At 44.5% G+C, this 22,335-nt stretch overlaps 2 long non-coding RNA genes across 6 annotated transcripts; one reads left to right on the top strand and one right to left on the bottom strand.

Moving 5' to 3' along the window:
- The first annotated feature begins 1,853 nt into the window (after window positions 1–1,853).
- LOC135307781 (uncharacterized) lies at window positions 1,854–18,566 on the top strand. Of its 5 annotated transcripts, XR_010368428.1 has the most exons (5): window positions 1,854–2,429; window positions 8,532–8,628; window positions 9,211–9,404; window positions 17,748–17,995; window positions 18,437–18,563. It is a non-coding gene; the product is annotated as an uncharacterized LOC135307781 (long non-coding RNA). The 5 variants fall into 5 exon arrangements; XR_010368430.1 differs by having other exon boundaries at window positions 9,298–9,404; window positions 17,748–18,566; XR_010368426.1 differs by having other exon boundaries at window positions 17,748–18,566.
- On the bottom strand, window positions 9,398–20,508 carry LOC135307783 (uncharacterized). The gene is made up of 3 exons (XR_010368431.1): window positions 18,845–20,508; window positions 11,105–11,244; window positions 9,398–10,354 (listed from the first exon to the last, which is right to left on the bottom strand). It is a non-coding gene; the product is annotated as an uncharacterized LOC135307783 (long non-coding RNA).
- Between the last annotated feature and the right edge of the window lie 1,827 nt (window positions 20,509–22,335).

Raw genomic sequence — 22,335 nt, 5'->3', positions numbered from 1 at the left:
CAGTGGCAGCGGGCATGAGCACCTCTGCGGGGCTCTTAGCCTGCAGCAGCATCGGCCCCGAGGGCTGCTCTGTCCCTGCCTGCCTGCCTGCCTGGCTGAGGGGCAGGGCTGGAGGCCTTGCAGAGCAGGGGCCATTGCGGGCACGGCTGTCCCAGGAGCTGCCCCCTGGCCCAGCTGGGCCTCACACGGGGAGGAGGGAGGCTCCCAGCCCCAGCATGGCTGAGCAGCTCCTGCCTCCCCCTGCCTCTGCTCTGGGCCCCACACTGCCTGCCACAAGAGTCCCTGGGCCAGACTGTGCCAGGCCTGCTTTGCCCTCACCTGGCTCCCTGGCACCAGGGCCCTCCTGCTTCCTGTCAGACATGGCACTTCTTAGCCAGGAGTACAACAGTCTCCTCCAGGTGTTTGTCCTCTCTCTGTCTGTGGAAGAAAGCAGAGTGTGGGGTAGTTGGCAGAACAGGCCCAGAGCCACGAGGGCACTACTCCCTGCTCAGCCCTGTGTGAGCCCTGCTGCTGTCCACCTTCTCCTCCCGTCAGTCACATCGAGGAACAACCCAGTCTCCTCTGGATGTTCCTCCGCTGATTCTGGGAAAGGAGAGGCAGGTGAGCCTGCAGCACAGGCCCAGATCCCTCAGGCATTTCATGTTTTAAGCTGCTTATATTTTCTTCTCAGATGGGTGGAGAAGAAGGAGCAGGCTGCTAAGGTTGCTTTAGTTTCTCCTGCAAAAAGGAATATGTTTGTACCAGTTGCTTTCAGGAAACACCTCTTTTCCAATAACACTTTATTAAAAAGTTGCATTTCCATAAAACCAGCACGGACACATCAGGGACCTGCATCCACTGGCAGAACGATCACTTCTTTTGCTAACTACTTACTACAGAACTACTGAAAAACAGAACACCATTTTACCCATTCATGGCTTCCATGGAATCTAAGCACTCACCTTCCTTTATGTGGACTATTTGAGGAAGAACTGTACCAAATCCCATTATTATATTTCTTGAATATATATATAAAATCTTATTATATTTATGGACAAAGGAGTACCTGACAGCTTTTTAAGAATTTATCATACTAACAGAATGATAAATGCAGCCCTTTTCATTGTGAAAACTTTCAGAAGGTTTTGCCACCATCATGTTTCCCCAACATAGTTGAGACTAATGTAAAAATTTAGATTCTTTATCTTTTCAGTCTTCCTATTCACGCCCTGTGTCTTTTGGCACACCTTCATTTTCCTTTCAACTTTCTATGGTTTCCCTCTGCTGTTTTAAATCAGATGTTTGTAATATTTTGCTATATGTGGTGCCACTGTCTCGATGTATTGAAGAGGGTCAAGCAGTGCCGGTCTGTCGGCAGCTCCCAGCCATCGCTCCCGCCGGCGGCCCACGAGCAGAAGCGGCCCCGGCGGTGCCATGGCAGGGCTTCCCTCAGGTGTCAGCACTGCCAGCCCGGCCTCTGCCGAGCGGCCCCGGCGGTGCCATGGCAGGGCTTCCCTCAGGTGTCCGCACTGCCAGCCCGGCCCTGCCGGGGGCTCTGGCGGTGCACGGCGCACGGCTGCTCTGGCATTTCAGCCCCGGCCAGCAGCCAGGTCTGCGCGGCTGGGACCCCGCAGCAGCCGCACGCTCCTGCCAGAGCCCGAGCACCGCCCGCACGCTTCCAGCAGCGCGGCGGGAATGCGCTGAGGGCCAGCGCGAGCTCGGCTCCGGGCGGGAACCGCCCCCCTGACGGCCGCCCGTGCCTGCCCGCCCCCCGGCCCCGCCGCGCGGCGCCCGCGCTGTCATGGCGGCTCTCGCCCACAAGGCAGCGCCCTGAGCCCTGGAATGGCGCCGGGAAGGCGCCGGCGCTCGGGAAGGCGCGGGCGCGGACCTGCTGCAAGCTGTGCCATGGGTCCCATTTCCTGAAGAAAGCGTGTCTGTGATGCCTGGCCTTTACACACTTTCAGCAAGCCTGATCAACAAGAAGAGGCATTTAACCTGTGACACACATAGCAGCCTGCAAGCTCGAAGCGATGGCCCGCTGTTAGAAAAGCAAAGTACTTGTTGCTAGAATTGTCTTTAGGACTCAGGGCTGGGCACGTTTCACTGATCTCAGTCCCAGAGGGAGGCTGACAAAACTTGGGAAGAAGGATGCCCACTGATAGCGGACACAAAAGATGCAGAATTTAGGGGCCATGCGGACATCTGCTGGAACTGCCAAGATAAGGAAAGCACTCATAAGTCAACAGTCCTAAGTAAAGTCAGCTCAGCAAATATGCAGAGAGGAGCACCAGCTGGGTAAGAAAGAGTGTGATGTTTGCAGGCAACAGGACTTTGGCACCCAAATTATCCTGGGCGTGGCCACGGCATGGTTCCGGTCAGGAGAAGACATGGAATGACGGCGCAGTGCAAGCGCTGGGCATTGTGCTTCAAGAACCCAGATGAAAAAGCTGGTGAGACTGTGCTGGATTCTGGTATGCTGCCTAACCATTCTGTGAGAAACGCCAATCACTTGTTTTAAAATTTTAAAAGTTTAATAGCAATAAAAGAGTTATAAAAATAGTCATAAAAATTAGAGTAATAAGAATTTGGACAATTCGAGTTAGGACAACAAAGGACAATAAAACAGCAAAGAATTACAGATGTCTGGGTGCTGTGCTCTGCCACAGAACACACTTTGCTAAGAAAGGATTAACCCTTAAAAGTAATAGCCTGTTGCCTATTCGTATATCTCATACATGATGCAAAAATTCATTTCAAACAAAGAAAATACTGAGAAGATGAAGAAAAAAAACTATGTTTTCTAGGGTCCTCTAATGTTTCTTTTCTTCTCTGAGCCTTGTGAAGATTAATAGATTACATCCTATTATCATTGTTTTCTTTTTTTCCTGTCTTCAGAATCAATTTTGCCTTGTGGATATTTTAGGTCAGGCATAAGAAAAGTTCTATATTGTTTTCACATGTTGTTGGGCAATCATGAAAAGGTAAGTTTAGAGGTGCCAGCTGTTATCTTTGATAATCAGATCTCACTCCATTTTTAAATATGTCATGGTCGTTTGCAAAGACACTAGATTGATCTTTGATGGGCATTAAACCAAGAAACAAGTACATCAAAGCCCCTGGAGGTGGCTGCCATGGTGGGTTTCCCTGAGGCGTCACAGCCCCAGCCTCGCTCCATGGCAGGTTTCCCTGAGGTATCACAGCCCCAGTCCCGCTCCATGGCAGGTTTCCCTGAGGTGTCACAGCCCCAGTCCCGCTCCATGGCAGGTTTCCCTGAGGTGTCACAGCCCCAGTCCCGCTCCATGGCTGGTTTCCCCGAGGTGTCACAGCCCCAGTCCCGCTCCATGGCTGGTTTCCCTGAGGTGTCACAGCCCCAGTCTGTCTCCATGGCCGGTTTTCCTCAAGGGCAGTTTTTGTTGTGCAGCCCGGTCTGCATGGGGGGAGCCGGGCTGGCCATTTGGAATACAGCCTTTAATGTCGCCCCACTCGTTCTGCCTTTTCCTGTCATATTTCATCAGAGCTGTGCTTATCGGGCTTTGACTTTCTGTGCCCAAGCTCTGCATTCCAAGCAGCCAGTCCTACACGTCTGCACTGTGCCCACACCATTTTGGGGGTAAAGCAATGTGCCTGCCTTTCAGCCAGCTGTGTATGTCCAAGGTCTGTGTGCACACAGGATAAAGAATTGACTTGTTTGTACGGACAGCTGTGGTTTTGTCCTCCTCAGCTGCTACATGTCAGCTGCACACAGAGACGCCCCACCCTACCCTGTGTCCCAGCTCCGTCACACTGGCAGTGTTTTGTGTGTGACACTAGTGCTGCATGGGGTGTCACACTGGTGATGTGTGCCACAGCGCCACTGTGTTGAGTGTTGCACTGGCACTGTGCTGTGTGTCACGCTGGCACTGTGTGCTTCCAGATCTTGCAGTGTAAGCGGGAGAGTGCGAAACATGGTGACAAAAGAAGGATGCCAAATGAGAGACCAGTTGCTTCCAGACTCAAAACACTTCTCTATTATGTAATAGTGTTTTCTTCTCCTTCTTCAACTGATGTCACTCTGCCATGTGCAAACCCCAGAGAGCTTGATGCATGAAGAACCTTTGGAAAACTGACTAGGGCAGCACAGCATTTTAGGAACATCTGTGGGAGCCGTCATGAGCCATCTCTTTGCTGAAGACAGGTGCTTTTTTTAACCAGCATTTCATTACAGCAGATCTGTTGACATCCATTTTGTGTAATCTAAAAATAGCTTGTTCAGCTAGGGAGTGAGGACATGCTCCCTACAGGTCCAGGGAACCTGAGGCTATGGTTTTGCTATGTTCAGAAGGCATCTCTCTGCTTAGCTTTAATCCAGCTGGACTGAGTACAACAGTACCCAAATAGAAACACAAGGTTTGGAGGGGGTTCACAAACTGAGCAAGTGTCCCAGCTTCGCAAGAGGCTTCTAAAAATTGAAGCAGTCAAATCTGGCCCTAGCCTGGCTGCTGTAGTCATTTTACTGTGCCTTTGCATAGGGCTTAGACTTTGTCATGTGACTGAGGAGTGAGAATACTCTCCAAACCAGAACTACAGAATTCAATTTTATTGGTATCCTGTTTGTAACATGGTTTTGTTTATTATATACTTCTCGTGTATTGTTGCGATTCCCCAAAAAAGCACATCCTGTAATTTCCATGTGTGACTCCCGTGATGAAAGGACTTGTGACATCTTGGCCAATTACTTTTTGTAATTGCAGAAGAAATTTCCTATTCACCGAGTTTTAGTGCTGACTAAATTGAGTCAGCACTTGAACACCGAGTTTTAGTGCTGACTTTCTGCTGAACACTTCCACATTAATGCTGGTTTTGAAGATGATACCTAAAGCTGTTAGAGTTGTTTTATTGATGGACCTGAATTAATGCAACATCCTTATTAACTCAGTCTTTTCAATTATATGTTGGGAATTTTCTCAGTAGCTTGGCCTGCTATTTGGGATCATTCACTTTCCTACCCCTTTTTATGATCAAAGTGTATTACTGAATCCCATGGGCCCTTCAGGGCTTGCTCCAGCATATCAGTTGTCAGGACATTAAAGTTGTTAGTTTTGTTAAGTTTCTGGGGTTTGTTCCAAACTCAGCATTGCTTTGCATTAGAGTAGGAGCTGAAGCAGTAGGATGTTAGCTTTTCCATTTCATATCTTAAAGCAGCAGATACTTTTGCAGCACTTTTCCCCAGGCTATGGCACACCTTTGATTTCCAATACAAAGAGTTACTTCTGGGACAGATGAGACTTTTAGACATTCAGGTACAGTTTCGTCTGTGTTGATTTTAATACATGGGTCCCACACAAAGGGAAAACATTTTCTTATTTAAAAATCGAAAATAATCCCCTGTAAAGGTATTTTAGTTGTAAACCCAAGGCTTGTTTTCTTTGAGGAGGGGGTTTAATTTACTTTCTGCCTTCAGTTTAGAACTGTTTGAAATTGCCTCACCTTTGTTTCCCTGCTTTCCTTCTTATAGTGATGACGCACTTGAAAGGGATTTTTATCGGACAATACCCCAGCAGGGATTTGAACCATGTTCTGTTGCTTTGGAAACCAGAAGTTACAGAAGACAAGTTTGCTAGGCTTAGCATGAAACATTTGTGGACTACAATTTTCCGCCCACGCACAGCTCAGTTTGAGGGATTTTTAGGATCTTGGGCAAACTTGTTACTGCTGTTAGCTTGAGGGGCCATGGCCATCAGGGTTAGTAACTGGGACAGCTTGCCATGCTGTGCTTCAGCTTGTTGTAACAGGGAGCAGGGCTTACTCCGTGGGGCAGGAGCAGGCAGAGTTTGTGCAGCAACAGCTCTCCTGGCCAATCACAGAGATGCTGGGCTCAGTGGAAGCATTGTGGCACTTCCTTTGCTTTTATTTTTAATATGCTCTTCCCTCCCTCCCACATAACGTGATGTCCTGAAGCTTTCGCTCTGGTTTTTGCAGCAGAACTTGGTTAAACCAAACATTTTCTGTTCAGTCATTTAGTTGTGACCTGTATATGCCAGGAGAAGGTTCTGTATTTTGTTTTCCTTTGCCTTTCTGAAAAGCTATGCTGCAGTGTCAGCTGTGCAGTGCAGCTGAGCAAAATGTCTGAATTTCCATCTACACAGTTTTCAATAGGACTTAAGGAGGCACTGAAGAAATTTCATTGGCATTTACTGCAGTTTGCCAACATCCCTTTTGATTAATGAGGCTGGAGTAGAGGGGGACAGGAGAGCGGGAGAGCTGCATCAAATGGTACCGAGCTGCAGCTGCACAATCAGAAGTGGCTAATACTGGAGTCAGTGAGGATGCTGGGCTTGGAGTGAGGATCCTGCCAGGCAGCCTGGCACCCTAAGGAATTGGGAGGAGCTTGAGGAGTGAATGCAATTCACAAAATCTGAGGACCTGAACTCTGGCCTCACCTTCCAGGTATCTAAAACACCTGGAGGCACTGGATAATACCATGACAGAAGAAAGGGATCTCTGATTCTCCTCACTATTATGTGTTTTGGAACAGAGGAAAGGGCAAAAAAAATGCTTAAATTCAATTCTCATTTGCTTAGCAAATTGTTAATTGTTCACCCCTCTGTCCATCTGTAGCCCAACTCTCAAGTTCATTTGATAGTGTGGTAGCAGGCAGTGTCTGCTTTAATGACAGTCCAATATCCAGTACCAGCAGCTGAGTTCCAGGCAAGACACATGTGGTGTCTCTTTAAAGACATTTCTTAGACTCAGAACCCTTTGTGCTGCTCAGTAACTTGACCTGATGTGTCTGACAAGTTCCTGAATTTAGCTTTATCGTATTTCATATCCTACAGTCTTGTTTGCATCTGTATTTCAAACATTGCCTTACCCAAAGCCAGAAGCCCTGTTGCTCAGCTGCCAGGCTGGGAGGCAGGTGAGGACACTGACCTGTGGGCACACAACAGACCATGGCACCCTTGGGGAATGAGGAGTCTCCTTTCCAAAGAATAAGCTCACTGAGAGATTGATTATGTGTGGTGTTTCCAGTGCTTTTCTGAAGAAAGGTGGAACCTTTACTTTGTTTAATGGTCAGCGTTACATTTGTCCTTTGGCAACTTTTTCCTTTTTAAGAATGGGGAGTATCAGTTGAAAGTTAGTCCTTTGCTCCTTTGATTTTTTAAAAACAAGTGTAAATTATGAACTTATCATTCATTTCTATGAATAGAATATTTGTGGGGTTTTTTTCACCTGAATGTGAAAAAAAACACACATCGTTTTTGTAAGGCTATGATATTTGCATTGTCACATCTGGAATCACCAATAATTCCAGATAAAAATAATGAATTGTGCTCAGTGGTAAGACAACTTGTGGTCTAATAATGTAAAGTGCTTGCCACTAGAATTTCTCTACACATCTTTGAAAATCCATCCCCGAAAGAACAAAACAAACCCCAAGAAACACTAACCCCAAAGCCATAATGGGCCTTATTTTGGTTTATATTTCTGAGTGCATCCTAAGAACACCACCACTGCAAGCTGCTGAACACTGAGTTCTTTAGCCAGCCAGAGCACTCATTCCCATGCTTAGATGTTCCAAAGTACACGTGTGTGGGAGCTGTCCCCTTGGGCCAGATCCCAATAAACTGCACAGTACCTGAAAACCCAATTCAAGTGTCTGCAACCTTCTCCCTGCCTCAATCTCCCCGGGAAGGAATTTTTTGCCACTTGTGATGCAGTACATATTCCACAGTAATTTTCACAAATATGTTCACTCCTACCTGACATCCAGTGTGCAAGATCTTATTTTAGTTCCCCTTAGTAGGGGGCTGTTAGCTTGGGTTTGCATGTGGCACTTGAAGTAATGGCATAGAAAACATCACAGCTTTTTTAATTCCTTCTCTTATCTTGGCTCTCATCAGTGCTGTTAATACAGGTAAATGAAATGCAGTCATAGTGGAGGGAAAGGGCACAGGAAGCAGGGAAGCCATTGATTTCAACATCATCTTCACAGGCTTCTTACATGAAGTTGTTTCCTCTAGGAAATTCTAGTCAAAGATGTACATGTGCAGTCTCAGTTTTTTCCTAGCCCAGTTTTAGAAAAAGCTTAAATTTGAAGAAAAAAAAACCCAACATCTGCAGCCTTTCCAAGAGAGATGATCTAAGTGAAAGCAAAGCTGAATTTGACATGCTGTAGTTTCTCAAAAGCAGCTGTGAGGTCTGATTCGTTTTTAGCTTAAAAGCATGTTTTCTGCCTTAGATCCACATAGATTTTTATCTCCTAGACACCTTCTGCACACACTCCTCTTATCATCCATGTGATTTTCATTATCTACTTTGCATAAGCAAAGTGACTGATAAATGATGATCCATTTATGTCTCAGTGCAGGTAACTGTGGATGCTTGGATGCTGCCATGTTCTTTGATTTAACTGGGAACATACCAGGTTCTAAGTATGTGTTTTGTACTGACAAGAAGATGAGGGAGAGAAAAGTATAAAAACAAGTGGTACAGTCACTGTTTCAAACTCTAAACAAATAAAAAGTTTTGGGGTTAACTTGCCAGTTAATTTTTTTTTTTTTTTCTGTTTTCAGGTTACAGCTGTTGGAGTTAGTGGGGGAAGATGTGTTGTCATGTGGAATAACCTCATTTATTTTGACAAAAAGCAGTCTTCATGGTGTGAAGATAATGGTAGGTAGTGAAAAGAGAGCTGCCTGTGGGATTACTCAACCTGTTGGCACCTACCAAATGTGTCAGCATTTTACATACACACAAAAAAAAATTAGACAATAACTGAGACAAAAGGCTTCTTAGATTCTGTATGGTAACAAATGCTGTTTATATAACCTTGTTTGTGTTTCAGGGGATAAAGTACTTTTAAAAAAAAAACTTCTTTTATATAGCAGTAGTGCTTTAAACTTAATTTTAAAGACAATAGTTTTTATATAGTAAAGGAGTTGTAATAAAAAATAGTTTGTATTGAAGCAATATCTAAAGCTCCTAAATTTGTTAGAAATGTAATTTAACAACAAATTTCCAGCCTCCCAGTCTGGAAAAGACAGACTGTATGACCACAGAGAGTGGAAAGAGCAGCTCCTCTTCCTGACAGGGTGGAATTGCCTGTTCTGTGTTTGTGCTCCTAGACTCCCTTCAGGGATGGGATCTGCTTAAGCCCAGTCCCATAGAGCAGAAAAAATTGCTCATTCTTGAAAACTCCACTATTGGTTTGATAGTCTGTTTTAAAGGTCTGTTTTCCTTTCTTTCTTCTGGTAGATAATGAACTGAAACCACACCAGAGAGCTTTGAAGGAATTGTTTCGTGTATCTGATTTCTGAAAAGATGATCTGTGTATTTGCTCAGGTCCTGCTAAACTTCTCTGCTGTGATGAATCCACACAGGACTCTTTCAAGCATGCCATGCTGGTTTGGAAGCCTTTGCACCCTGGCAGAACCTGCCAACTGATGCTGGCACGTAGCATTTTATCTATCTTGCTGTTGAATAGACAAATACTTTTGTTTTGTTTGTTTGTTGTTTTTGTGTGTTTTTTTTTTAATTTTAGATTTTGCAGATTTATCATTTTAGAGAACAATAACATTTAATTTTCTAGATACAAAACCAATTGCGATAAAGTCACAACACAAAATCTTTTGTCTTAGGAGAGAAGCAAAGATAAAGTGACAAAGTATACTTGTTTTATAAAGCTTTTCTTCCTATTCTTGGAAAGCAATTTGACTTCTTTCCATCTCCCCTGCACTTCCTGTTCTTCATAAATAACCTTCCAACAAATAATGGTTGTCCTTATAGCCTTTCAAAATCTCTCTCTGTCTAACATGGGCAGGAGGCTGGAATTCTTTTGTTCTGACCTAAGATAAAAGTCTTAGGACATGACAGTGGGAAATAAATTAAGCAATTGTTAGAGGGCTGTTTTGGGCTTTAAAACTACACTGGGCACTGTTATTTTAAGCTTCTGAGTTATAACAAACCAAACAACGTTCAAGGGAAGAACTGTCAAATGTGGACACAAAACTGTCCTGAGGATGAGTGTGAGGGTGGTTAATGTCTGTCTCCTCTGGGCACTTCAGCTGGCCCTTGAAATGTGCTTTGTGTTTATTCAGCGGTGTTGCCATTGGTGATTTTCTTCCTTCACTGAGGACTCGGGCATGGGAATGCCCCTGTAACAAAGCAGTGCCTTCACCTCCAGGCCTGGCAGTGCTGCAGTTGTCTTGGGCTCTGGCTTCTCCTGCTGTAAACAGAGCACATCAACTCCGTAGCCTTGGCAGCAGGAGTAGATTTTAAGAATACAAATAAAACTGAGGTGTCAGGCTCCTGCAGGCTGTCAGTGGACTTTTGTGCTCCGCTGCCCTTCTTGGTTTCTCTTTTTACTTTTTTTTTTTTTTAAACTTCTTCCTAATCTCTACTGTTAAGGGAAAAAAGAGAGCTGTTTATCTCAACAGCATTTCATATTGCTTAATTCTAGAAAATAATTAGTAGTATTATCTGAACTATCCTCTGCAATCTGAAGTCCCTGATTTCTATCTTATTCCTCTGCTGTTTGCATTTTTTAATTATTAGCAGATCAGAAAATGAAAATTGTCCTGTACAAAGAGCAAAGGTGCCAGCCTTAACCTCTAAGAAGATAGTGTCAATTTTGTAATTTTGTTCATTTATCACAAGTACTGTAACTATTTCATACCAGGCCTCCCCCCATTTAAGTTTTTGTAGGAGCTTATTTTATAAACAGGACCCTGAGCCAATTTACTGCTCGTCCTTCCTTCCCAGACCAGGGCAACAAGCCACAAATAACAACTCCAGTGACTGCCCCGAAAATGTGCAAAAACTGAAAATGAGCAGATCTTTTGTATGAGCAGGTTGCCAGCCTTCTTGTTGGAGAAGCAATCAGAATCAAAGGGTTATTCCAGCTGCTTATTTCACAAATAAATGGACTAGATATTGACCCACTGAACCCTATGACTGCTGGCATGTAAGAGGCATTGACACTCAGAACACACAGAGGATATTTACAGAGAATATTTACAATATTGCCTCCTACAGCAATAGCCACAAATACTGTCCTAGTCCATTTCACAGTCCAGCTTCTCTCCTGCAGAATGTGAAAGCTTTAAAATATCCCAGAAAGCCTTCAGGGATGTGTTCATTAACCACTTACTCCAGAGGTTTTCAAGGATTCTGTGGAATACCAGTTGTTCTAGAGCACAGCAAACAGCCATCATTGCCCTGCAATCGTTTCTGAAGCCAGGATTCAGGCAGGAAAATACAGCAGTTGTTGAAATGCTGACTTTTGTGCTGCTGATAAAAGGGAAGACAGCAAAACTAAACACCTAACAGTCGCTAGTGGCATCTCATTTCAGCTGAATTATCAGCTAATTATGGAGATCTTGATTTTTTTTTTTTTCCGACTTGTTTCTTTAGCTGCATATAAACGGCAGAAACTCAGCTGAAGACTTGTTGATGCCGTGATAGTGTAATTCCCTATCTTCATCTGATTGTCTGGGCATGGGATCTGATCTGTAGAGTCTGCTTTGCTCTCATATAATCTTCTATAGTTCTAGGAATGTAAAGTTTGGTAATACTTGGGTTGCCAGTAAATTCTATTACCTTGAAGTGTTTTAAAGTTTAATCTGTAAGAGACCTGTTGTTATGGTGATTACTGAAGTATGTGACAATGGAAGTTTGGTTAATATGTTGTCATTGGTAGTATTTTAATTAACAAATAGCTGGACAAAATACAAACCAGTCAGTTCTCTCCTTTAGCTATAGGGAAAATGGTTGGAAGGACCCTCTGGAAGTCATCTGGTGCAACCCCAATATTTTTAAACTCTGTTGAGCACATTGATTCCTGATGGATAATTACAACAAACCTTGAAAAATGAGGGAGAATATATAAGCATATATTCTTGATCAAAACTTGATCAGGTTTGGGTTTTTAGAAAGGTAATTAATTGTTACTTTTGAATTATTCTTATAGGTTTTAGCTAAAATTCAACTTTTTAAAATTTTTGAGTGCAGAGTGTGAAGAGATCACATCCACAGAAGTGAATAAATTTATAGCCCCAAAGAAATGCACAAATACAAAAACTTTCATCTACCATAGCTCTTAATGTATGGCCAAGCAGTTTCTTGCAACAGGCTGAGTATTTCCCTTTTGTAACAGCCTCAAATGAACATTTTATGCTTCTTTTCTTTAACAAATACAAATCCATCACTGAAAATTGGGCTGATCGAGTCAGTGGTTGCTATGGAAATGTTCGTTTGATACATAAAGCTGGAATTGGATGTTTGTTTCCCCCTGACTTGCAGCTTCTCCTAATCCTCTGCCCATTGGTAACAGCTGCCTTTTGCAAGGCATCCAGAGGGGTGATGTGTGCCCTGCTCTGGGCAAAGTGAGCCAGAGCAGCTTTGTGACTTCAGTTGGTGATCTGAGCTGACCTGGGTAGGTCTTTGAGTGATGAGATAGATCTCTTCTGCTGCCTCTGAGGTGAGGGTGGCAGGGCCTGGCTGAGAGGCAGGGGGCAAGTCCACGTGGTTGATGTTGTTTTCTAATTCAGCTTCACTTTGTACAAGATTTAGATCTATTTGTCCCAGTGCTTTTAGGACAAGGGCTATTCTTACATCTTGTGTTACAGCAGATTTATCAGCAGACCATGCTAAAGCTTGTTTTATAGCAGTGCTACTACATTCTTACGCATGCTTGTTTAACCACTGATTGTCCTCTGCTCTTTAGAGGAGATGGGATAGGACAGGACATATTTTGGGGTTGGAGAAGAACTGCACTTCTGGGAACATGCATGTTTTCATTTTGATGATTGGGACAGCAGGAGCTCCAGTTCAGGATATATCTGAATGTTTTCTACTTGTTTTATCCCAGCACAAATTGCTGGTCCCTTTCCTGGTCATCAGATGAATTATTTTTCTTCTTTTTCCTTTAAGGAAGAAGAACTGTACCTGAATTGCAGTTTTCAGGCTGAGGTTTTACAGCAGAAGGAAATATCCTTGCCTCTTCTCCCTCAGTAGTGAATGAAGCAAGAGCCCAGGTACTTATTTATTCACTGACTACATGTCCAGTGCATGTACTGGGGAGACAGCATTTTCTAAAAATAGAGATATGTCTTTAGAAAAAGAAAATCAGCTGATATAATTAGAAAAACACACCAATGTCTTCTCAGATCCACCTCCCTCACCCCTTCCACTCTTAAACAAACTCAATGTACTTCAGCCTGGAGAACAGAAGCTTCAGGGTGACTGAACTGTGGTCTTCCAGCACCTGAAAGGAGCCCACAAGGAAGATGGAGAGAGACTTTTTATGAGAGCCTGGAGTTACAGGACAGGGGGAAATGACTTCAAACTGAGAGAGAGGAGTTTTATATTATATATTGGAAAAATATTCTTCGCTGTGAGGCTCTGGCACATGTTGCCCAGAGAAGCTGGGAGTGGGAACACTCCATGCCTGGGAATGTTCAAGGCCAGGTTGCACAGGGCTTGGAGCAACCTGGGATAGTGGAATGTGTCCCTGCCCCTGGCAGGGGGTGGCACTGGATGGTATTTAAGGTCCTTCCCAACCCAGCCCCTTCTATGATTCTGTGTTACTTAAAAGTTAAGTAATTGTTGAGATCAAATCCAAGTTGAGCTCATTTTATTTAGATGTACCCCAGTCAGACTATCTCAGGCAGGTAGATGAGGCTGGCAAGAAAGGTGCATATTTTAATACAGTGTAGAGGTGTTTGCCATAAACCTCCTAATTTAAAATTTCCAGCTGAGTTTGAGTTTCGTCATTCCTGCTGAAATGTGTTTGGAGGATTATGTGCTGATCTGGGTGAAGGGGAGAGGTTCAAGAGGGGGTTTGTGTTCTTGGGGGAAGGGTGAAGTTGGCATGTAGGGCACCTGGCCTGTGCCCTGCACTGCACTGGAAACCTGCTGTGTTCCAAACACAAGCAACTGGAAGGAAACATGTGGTTGGAGAAGTTAAAAGTTGTGGAAAGGAACTCTGCAGAGAAGTTCTCTTGGTGTCCTGAATACGAGGGATTAGATTAGGTGTGGGGAGAAGCAGTGTCTTCACCTGGATTTAGGAACCAAGGTTGCATCTTTGTGGTGAAGACAGACCAAAGGACATTCTGGAGCATCTGAAACACCACCATATTTTCACTGCCATCTGGTTTTAAGGATCCTGATCCTTCTCCTATCAAAGTTTTCTCCTGCTTCATAACTATTGAGATAAAAATCCAAGGCTTTCTTTTTGTTGATTGTGAGTAAAATCTGCTGCATCCCTATTCAATATTTAACATATATTATTTACTAATGTCAAATTCATGCCAAACCTGCTGTGGAGTAGTTCTCTTTGTACAACTCCAAATAAGCAGGAATGCTAAGTCATAGGAGGCACTTCATTGCTGAAAAAATAAACAGGAGTTTTGTATTAACTGGGATGAGTCTTTTGGAAAGAAGTTAGTGTCATCGTTATCTTATAGGCTCTTTGGCTAATTGGCATGATTTTTTATTAATTGCTGTTTTAACTGACACAGCTGGAAGTTCTTGCATTAAATAGAATTTATAACTTTGATAATGTTTGAAAAACCTAAAGCTAATCCACACTGAAATAATTTTACAGTCCCAGAGAATGAAAAGTCTAATTCTGTTTTGTAACACTCAATAATCCTGTTTATAGTCTGAAGAAGTAATGTGTGTCATGTAGCCTTGAAGGCTGGTACTTACCAGCTGTTACTCCTTCTGAGTATTAAAATTGGGTTCCAAGTCAGCAGCTCATTAAAATACCCCTCTCTCCAAGCTGATGGCTTCCAACTGGAAACTTAAATAAGTCTGTGATAAGGGAGAGCCAATGCAGACATTGTGAGCAGCCTGTCATGTGCCCTGAGGTGTTTGTTTTAGAAGTGCAGTAATCATGAGAACTGTCAAAATCCACTGGAGTTAAAACACTTGTTCTACTTTACCTTGCTGAAATGGCAGACTTTCCTGATAAGAACATTTAGATACCAAATCCATGATATAACTGAATTGCAGCCACCAGCTGGCCTCCTGAGACACTCTGTGTAACTCTGGCTGTCCTAAATACGTCCCTAAATTTGAGATTGTCATTTCCTAAAAGCTAATTCTGCCTGTAGTGCTAAGTGTTTACCTGCTGGCATGTCCTTCGTGCCCTGAAAGGCAATTTTCAATGTAAATCACTAGTCATAAACCACAGCAAACAGGCTGTGGTGCACACATTGGAAAGCACAGAAACCACAGACATGGAGTTACTGAGGAGGTTCTTCTACATGATTTGTAATTGTTTAAAAAGTTGCAAGTCTGAAGTAGCTTGAAGTTGGAGGAGGGAAAGGTTGTCTGGGTAGGAAAACTTGGCATGGGAAGTGGCCTGTCAGCACAGGAGCTGGAACAGTCAGGAACACTGACATGGACACGTGGGCACTTGTAGAGAGTTTGTCCTTTTGCACAATTAAATTATTTTTTTCTGCTGGGAAAATTCCATTTTTCTGTGGGTCTCCTGTTAGTGGATTTTGGCCCCGTTTGCTGAGGCAGGACTAACACTGGCTCCTCCAAAGAACTGGGTAAATGAGTTCTGTCTGTCCCCACTGGAATGGAAGCCAGGAAGACAAAATACACCAGAACTCGTGTTGTCATCCTCAGCTCTGTGTGTGGGTGCTGGATAATGTAGCAGAGTGCTGAACTCTTATTCCTTAAGCCTTTAAAGATTTAAGTGGTATCATTTGGTGTAGTAAAGTTGTGGTAAAGCTCTTTGCCACGTAGCTCTCCAAAGAAATGTTATTCTTTTACTCACTGGTAGTCTAATACATTTTACCAGCTCTGAAGAATGGAAGAAAATATTTGGAATATACTTTTGAAAATTATGAGAAACTACAGGAGGAAAAAAATAAGAGGTCTAAGAAACTTTGAGAGGTTTTTCCTTTAGAGAGCTCCAGGATTTTCTGTATTGGGTGGAGGTTATGCAGCTGTTTTATCCTAATGTTAATATATTAGGTTACAGGAATCTTTCCACTTAATTGAACAAACACAGGAGAGTATTTACGTAACTGAAGATCTGCAACTGCCAGCAGAATTAATTAGGAGAGGAATAATTAGACAAATAGTAGTGTCCAAATGGTCCCAATAGAAAAATGTACTGCAATCCCAATAGAAATCTCATTAATGTTGTTGTTTCTGATGAGCTGTGCCTTTTGCAGTATCATAAAGGGAGGCAAATGTGGAAGGATCTCAGTGGGGTGTCAGCTTGGGTATAAGGCAGAAACAATATCAAGGTTTTAAACTGCCTGGTCTCATTATTGTCACTTAGTCATGGCTGCAGCTCCACTATCTGCTTAAAAGCCTCCTGTGACTGAATGAGCCACTTGAGGGTGAAATAGGTACAGAAGAGAACGTTTCAGGTTAGTATTTGCTATGGAATTGTTGCTTCATGCATGGGAAACTTATGCTGAGCAGATAACCCAGGAAAAAATGAGACAAGTGGAGCTTGTTTCAAGTACTTCTGCTTGAATGATTCAGTTTACTGCTTCAAAGAATGGAAAAGTTAATGAGCACATTATCTTAGACTTTCCACTGTAATGTCACTCAGGCAGAGGAATTAAAAAAAAAAAAAGGTTAATTAATGTGATGTCATATTTATAGTGGCTGTTCTAGGAAGCAGGTTCCTGGTCTGCAGTAACAAGGTCTGTCCTGTCATCAGTGAGGGAAAATACCTTAGAAATAGTCCTCCAGCAGGGAAGTTGTATTTTCCCTATTTTCCCCTTCTTTTGTCACCTGAGAATCTTCTTTAGCTCTGTTACAAATTACTGTATTGTAATTCTGAGTGCATTTTCCAAACTTGTTTCATAGGTGCATTGGAATGGACTAAATGTATTGTACTGTGAGAACAGCTTTAATCAAAACCTATTAAAAAAAAAAAAAAGGCTTTCACAAATAATCATTCAGAGATCCCAGCTTGGAACAAATGTTACTTCCTCAGAAATAACCCCCTCCATGCCTTCAAGCTGGGGCCTGGGGAGGTTAAGGGAGATGTTTAAGGGTCACAAATACCATCTGAGGCAACACTGGTAATATAAATTGTCTCACAAAACTGCAGTTTCTAACCAAGTTGGAATTCTGGCTTTTGTTATGCTACCAGGGAGCTACAGAGCCCTCCTGAATTGATCTGTTAACAGGGTTTTGTTAACATTTTGATTAAACTACTAACAGCTGAGTAAATTAATTTGATTTTTAGTGATGGTAAATTCATGCACATTAAAATGTTCTAGGCTGCCAATGTGGGCTGGATAAGTAGTGCTTGTCTTTGTCACAGTGAAAGTTTGCAACAATAGTTGTGTACATTTTGTATTTATCTGTTCCCCTTCCCCTGTTAGCTGAAGTTGCTGATGTTTTTCATTAACTTGGTTTCCTATTATGGCAGCAGCTCTAAATAAATATCCATTAGGCTGGCCTCTGATTTAAAATGTGACTATAAAATATTCATTAATTCTAGATTCCTGGGGCCATGTTCAGACATGTACATCTCCTCCTTCGTGAAGAGAGAGAGACACTCAAGGGAGATTTTTATGACCTTTACTGTAGACCCAACATTTGAACACAGGATGCAGAGATGGAAACAACTGACTGTCGGTCTCTGAATACTCCATCCTTTGCTGCCCAGTCCAGAACACCTGGAAATATGGGATTCTGATTTCTTACAATGCACTGAATTTGATGCCACTTGTTACCTAATCACTTGTGGGGTTAATGACAAAATCTTTCTTCTGCTGCTTTCTGAACACAGCCCTTTTGTCCTGCAGCCCTGAATTTCCAGGAGGGTGAGCAGAGGAGCTGTGTGAGGCAGGAGCAGCAGGCTGGTGCCTCCAGAAGAGCTGGCTGTGCTGCCCATCCCGGAGCAGGAATGCCACAAGTGCAGCCATTCCCTCCAGGAACACCCAGCACCTGCGTCAGGGACACCGCAGAGGTGACAGATGTGCAGCAGCCCCGGTGCCTGTAAAAATACTATAAAAATACCAGCTGCTGTGCAAACACTGGGCTGCTTCTCTCTGTAAGTGTTCTTGAACAAAACCCTTCCCTGGGGGGTGCTCCCTGTGGGAGCGTGGCCGAGGCCAGGACTTCCAGAACTGGAGAGATTCCCTGGCATGAAGGATCTCTTCACAGCCAGCACAGAACTGGAAAATCCTAGAATGGCCTGGGTTGGAAGCGACCTTAAAACCTATCTCATTCCCACCCTCCTGCCATGGCAGGGATACCTTCCACTATCCCAGGTTGTTCCAAGCCCCATCCAGCCTGGCCTTGGACACTTCCCAGGATCCAGGGGCAGCCACAGCCTCTCTGTGCCAGGGCCTGACCACCCTCACAGGGAGTATTTCTTCCCAATATCTAATCTAAACCTACTTTCTGTCAGTCTGAAACCATTCCCCCTTGTTCTGTCTTTCCAGGACCCTGTAAAAAGTTTCTTTCCATCTTTCTTGTGGGCTCCTTGCAGGTACTGGAAGATCAAAATGGACTTTCTGTGCACCTAAGACAGATTTGGACAGAGCTGTACTACTGAGCCCTCTAGGGCTATTGGAATCCTGGGAAAATGGAAGAAGTAGAAAATAAACTTTAAACCAGAGAAACAAGCAGAAAGCTCATTTCTTTGTGTGCTTTTTTTTTTTCACTATAAATGAAATGCTTCCTGAAGCTTTTAAACATTTGCTCTGCCTAAATTTTAACCCTTTTTTCCATGCCATTTTTTCCCCGATATCCGAAAGTATTTTTTCAAAGTAGAATCCAGTCTAATGCAAGGAGCAGAACCGTAGATTATTGAATAATGGGGAAGTCAAAATAATCTCCACAAGGTGAGAAATAAACAGGCAATAGAAAGTTAGTGCTGGAGAGCACGTCTCTGTACCTCAGGAAGGTTAAACAGCTCAGGTCTCCGTAAGTGTAACTTTCCTCTGTTGTGTGGCAGCTGATGAGCATCCTCCTTCTGGCCCTACTGAGTCTATGTCCTGCCTTGCCTTTTTCACCACTAAATCAGAGGCAAGAAATCAGGTTCAGGTTGTTAAGTCATTTCTGTTGTAAACCTGTCATCCATTGGCTTTCATGTCCTCACAAAACCACAGAAGGAAAAAATAAGAAAAAGAAACCAAAACCAGAAGAACAACCCAGTGCAGAGGCTAATGACTTAAAAATCAAAAAAGGGAAAAGGGAATGAAGATGTGAGAGTAAGAAACACAGAGTTACTTAAGGAGGAGAGGGTGAAGGCAGGTGTTGAAAGGGTAACACTGCTCAGCAGCAACAGGAGTTATTTCTAGAGAAAACACCCTCCAAACATTAACAGATCTGGTCACACTGGTGTGAGGGCAGAGGCAGCGAGTCAGGAGGTGAAATGGTGTACAGCACCGAGCTCTGTTGCATTCCGTATGTGAGACAGGGACTCCTGGCAGGAATCCCTGTGGTAGGATTTCAACTCCACTGGAGCAGCAGGAGCAGCCTTTCCCAAGCCCTGGTGCTGCTCTGCCCAGTGCCAAGGGTCCTGACCCCACATGTGCAGCTGAACTGCACTGGGGTCATGTCTGCAGGGCTTAAATGGCTGCACTTGACCTCAGAGGTCTCTCCCAACCTCAGTGGTTCTGCCAATCCGCAATGCAGAGCCCTTTGGGACCTGTCAACGTGTGGTCTTTATGTTCTCACAAAATGCCATCCCGGGAGCTTTGGCAAAGTCCCAGGGGCTCTCTACAGGCTCCCCAGGCCCCCTCTTACAGCACAGACAATCCCTTCACAATTGCACAAGTCAAACAAATTAGTGATTAAAGCCGTAATGGCTTAAAAATATGCCTCTGCCTGTGGCAGTGAGGATTGCTGGGGGCACTGCCAGCTTGCTGTGTCCCCTGGCCATGGAAATAAAGGTGCTGGCTGCTAAAGAGGGGTGCTGGGAGCCACCCTGGGGCTGCTGAGGGCACCCCTGAGGCGACCAGGCTGGGGCAGAAAGCTTCCCCATAGCCTGGATTTACTTCTCATTCGAAATCACTGAAAGCCAAGCTCCTCCTCCTGATCAGCAGCCAATTTCTTTTTTTTTTTTTCCGATGTGAACTTAACTGTTTCTTGCTTGTGCTTAACTAGGTTTTAAAGCTCTATTTTAACGTACGTTAAAGCACTGCGGATATTTCCCCCCTTTTTCCCAGTGGAGGATGTGGGTCAGCATGGAGGGCACAGATGCAGCTCTTGGGGGAGCAGATCGCCCCTTCCCGCTCTCAGCTCCACCAGGTCCTGCTGCCGTCTGTGCCATCTCACTTCAGTGTCCCTAAAAACTCCTCAAAACAAACATCCAGCGCCTCAGGAAGCACTGGCCCAGCACATAAAAAGCAGGTCACCTCCCCGGAGCGCGTGCAGGCCCCGTGCAAGCCGCCTTCCAAAATTAGAGGCCGTGTTGTTCTTTTGTTTGTGTTACAGACGGGCTGTTTCCAGAAGAAGGAGCGGATTCTGACCCGAGACCGAGCTCGTAGCACATGCGGTGCGCGCTGAGCGGGGACGGGATTTGCTCTGGGTGCAGATGGACAAACCAGGAGCCCGGCGAGGGCCGCTGGCGCTGTCACGGCCTCGGCCACCGGCGCTGTCACGGCCCCGGCCCCCGGCGGTGTCACGGCCTCGGCCGCCGGTGCTGTCACAGCCCCGGCCCCCGCCGGTGTCACGGCCCCGGCCCCCGGCGGTGTCACGGCCCCGGCCGCCGGCGGCACCCGGCAGACCTGGAAGGGGAAATGGCGGTGCAGCCTCTGCTCCGCTCTGCCCTCGGTGTCCCGGGGCACGCACGCTGCTCTGCGTCCCAGGTGCATCTGCCGAGGTTCTGTTGTGACCTGCGAAACATTTAGCTTGGCCACTTTATTTATGGAGGAAAAGCAGAGCAGTAGTTCAGAGATAAACAGAATTTGAGGTGGCTCCAGAAATTGACTTGCCTAGATCTCTTCTGTAATTCTAAAATTACTAGATAGGCCATCATCAGCTGTCTAGAATACACTCATCTATTACCAAGGAAGAAAGTTGTTTGTGCAAGGAGTTTGGTTTAAAGAAGTTTCTCAGAGAAGCTGAAATTGCTTAAATGTAGACCTCTAACTTTTTTCCTTTCCTGCTATACTACTGCACAATTAAGCTCTTACTTTTGTTAGTTTCTATATTTCTTGACAATACAAAATATGTTGAAGTAGAACCTGAGGTGTTGGGAATGTAATGTAAGTATGGATTTATTTCTAAAGAGAGAAAAAAAAAAGTCTAGCAGAAGTTAGTTGAATATTCTTTGACAAAGTAGAGCTCTGCAGTGGTCTTTGTTTCACAGGCTGTGGCTGACAGATGCAGGGACAAGGTCTCAGCTCCTGGTCAAAACCAGCCCAAACCCCAGGGAATTTCAGAGAACTCTGCAGAGGCTGGAGAGCTGTAGGAATGCAGGGCCAGGCTCTGTCCTGACAAGTGCAGACACAGCTCCTGCTGCCTCTGCCTCGCTGGGGCAGAGCTGAACGAGGTCCAAAGGGTTGGTGTGAGGCTGCCATGGCACCAGTGCAGACCTGCCTTGCACAGGGCTATGCTGCAAGACTGCTAAAGCTTTTCTGGCCTAAGGAACTGAGCGAAAATGGGTGATACTTCAGCAGCTTTAGAATAGTTCCATGTTTTTGATAGTTGTTGAATGTTTGTAGTGTTTCCTCTATGAAATATCAGGTGTGTTAAATCACAAAACAGCAGAACACAGTGAGGGCTTAAATTTAGACTAGTTCAGAGAAAGTAATGTACACACAGAGCCCAGGAAGAGAGGTGGGGACAGATTGCATCAGTTGGCCTAATCAAGGATGAGCCACATTTGTGATGACAGATCCATAAACTAATGGGAACCTTTAGCATAACAATGTGCGTGTTGGGGGATATGAGGAAGCAGAAGTGTGCTTTCCTCCTGCAGTCAGACACCAGCTGGAAGGAGCCCTGCTCTCACCAGTAATGTGCTTCTAGCTTAAACTTGGCTGGATTGTGATTATTTTTGATCCTCACATCCAAACAGTGGGAAGGGGAAGCTGTTTCTTGTTCTGATGATCACCCTCTCTTACAGTCCCATTGAGAGAAGGGTTTAGTGTGTAGGAACTGTATGGAGGACAAGACAATGAGAGATGTGGAGGAAAGGGGAGAAATGGGGCCTTTAGGAACAGAAGGGAAGGGAGAAGGCTGCAGCAGGAGGATGCTAAAGCAAATGGAGTATTGTGAACACAAGAAATGATTTCCAGAAAACAGAGATGTGAGGAATCCCTTCTGATCACTAGTGAGAAGGCTTGCTTCAGCTTTTGAAGGCTGGATTTGTACCCCTACAGTGGCACACATTTAGGCACTTATCCCTCAAGAGAACCCTGGAAGGGGGGGAATTTA

This window comes from Passer domesticus, chromosome 9 (assembly GCF_036417665.1).
Source record: "Passer domesticus isolate bPasDom1 chromosome 9, bPasDom1.hap1, whole genome shotgun sequence".
Lineage (NCBI taxonomy): Eukaryota > Metazoa > Chordata > Aves > Passeriformes > Passeridae > Passer > Passer domesticus.
Note: the sequence above shows the minus strand (reverse complement) of the source record. Positions and strands in the feature narration are given on the sequence as shown.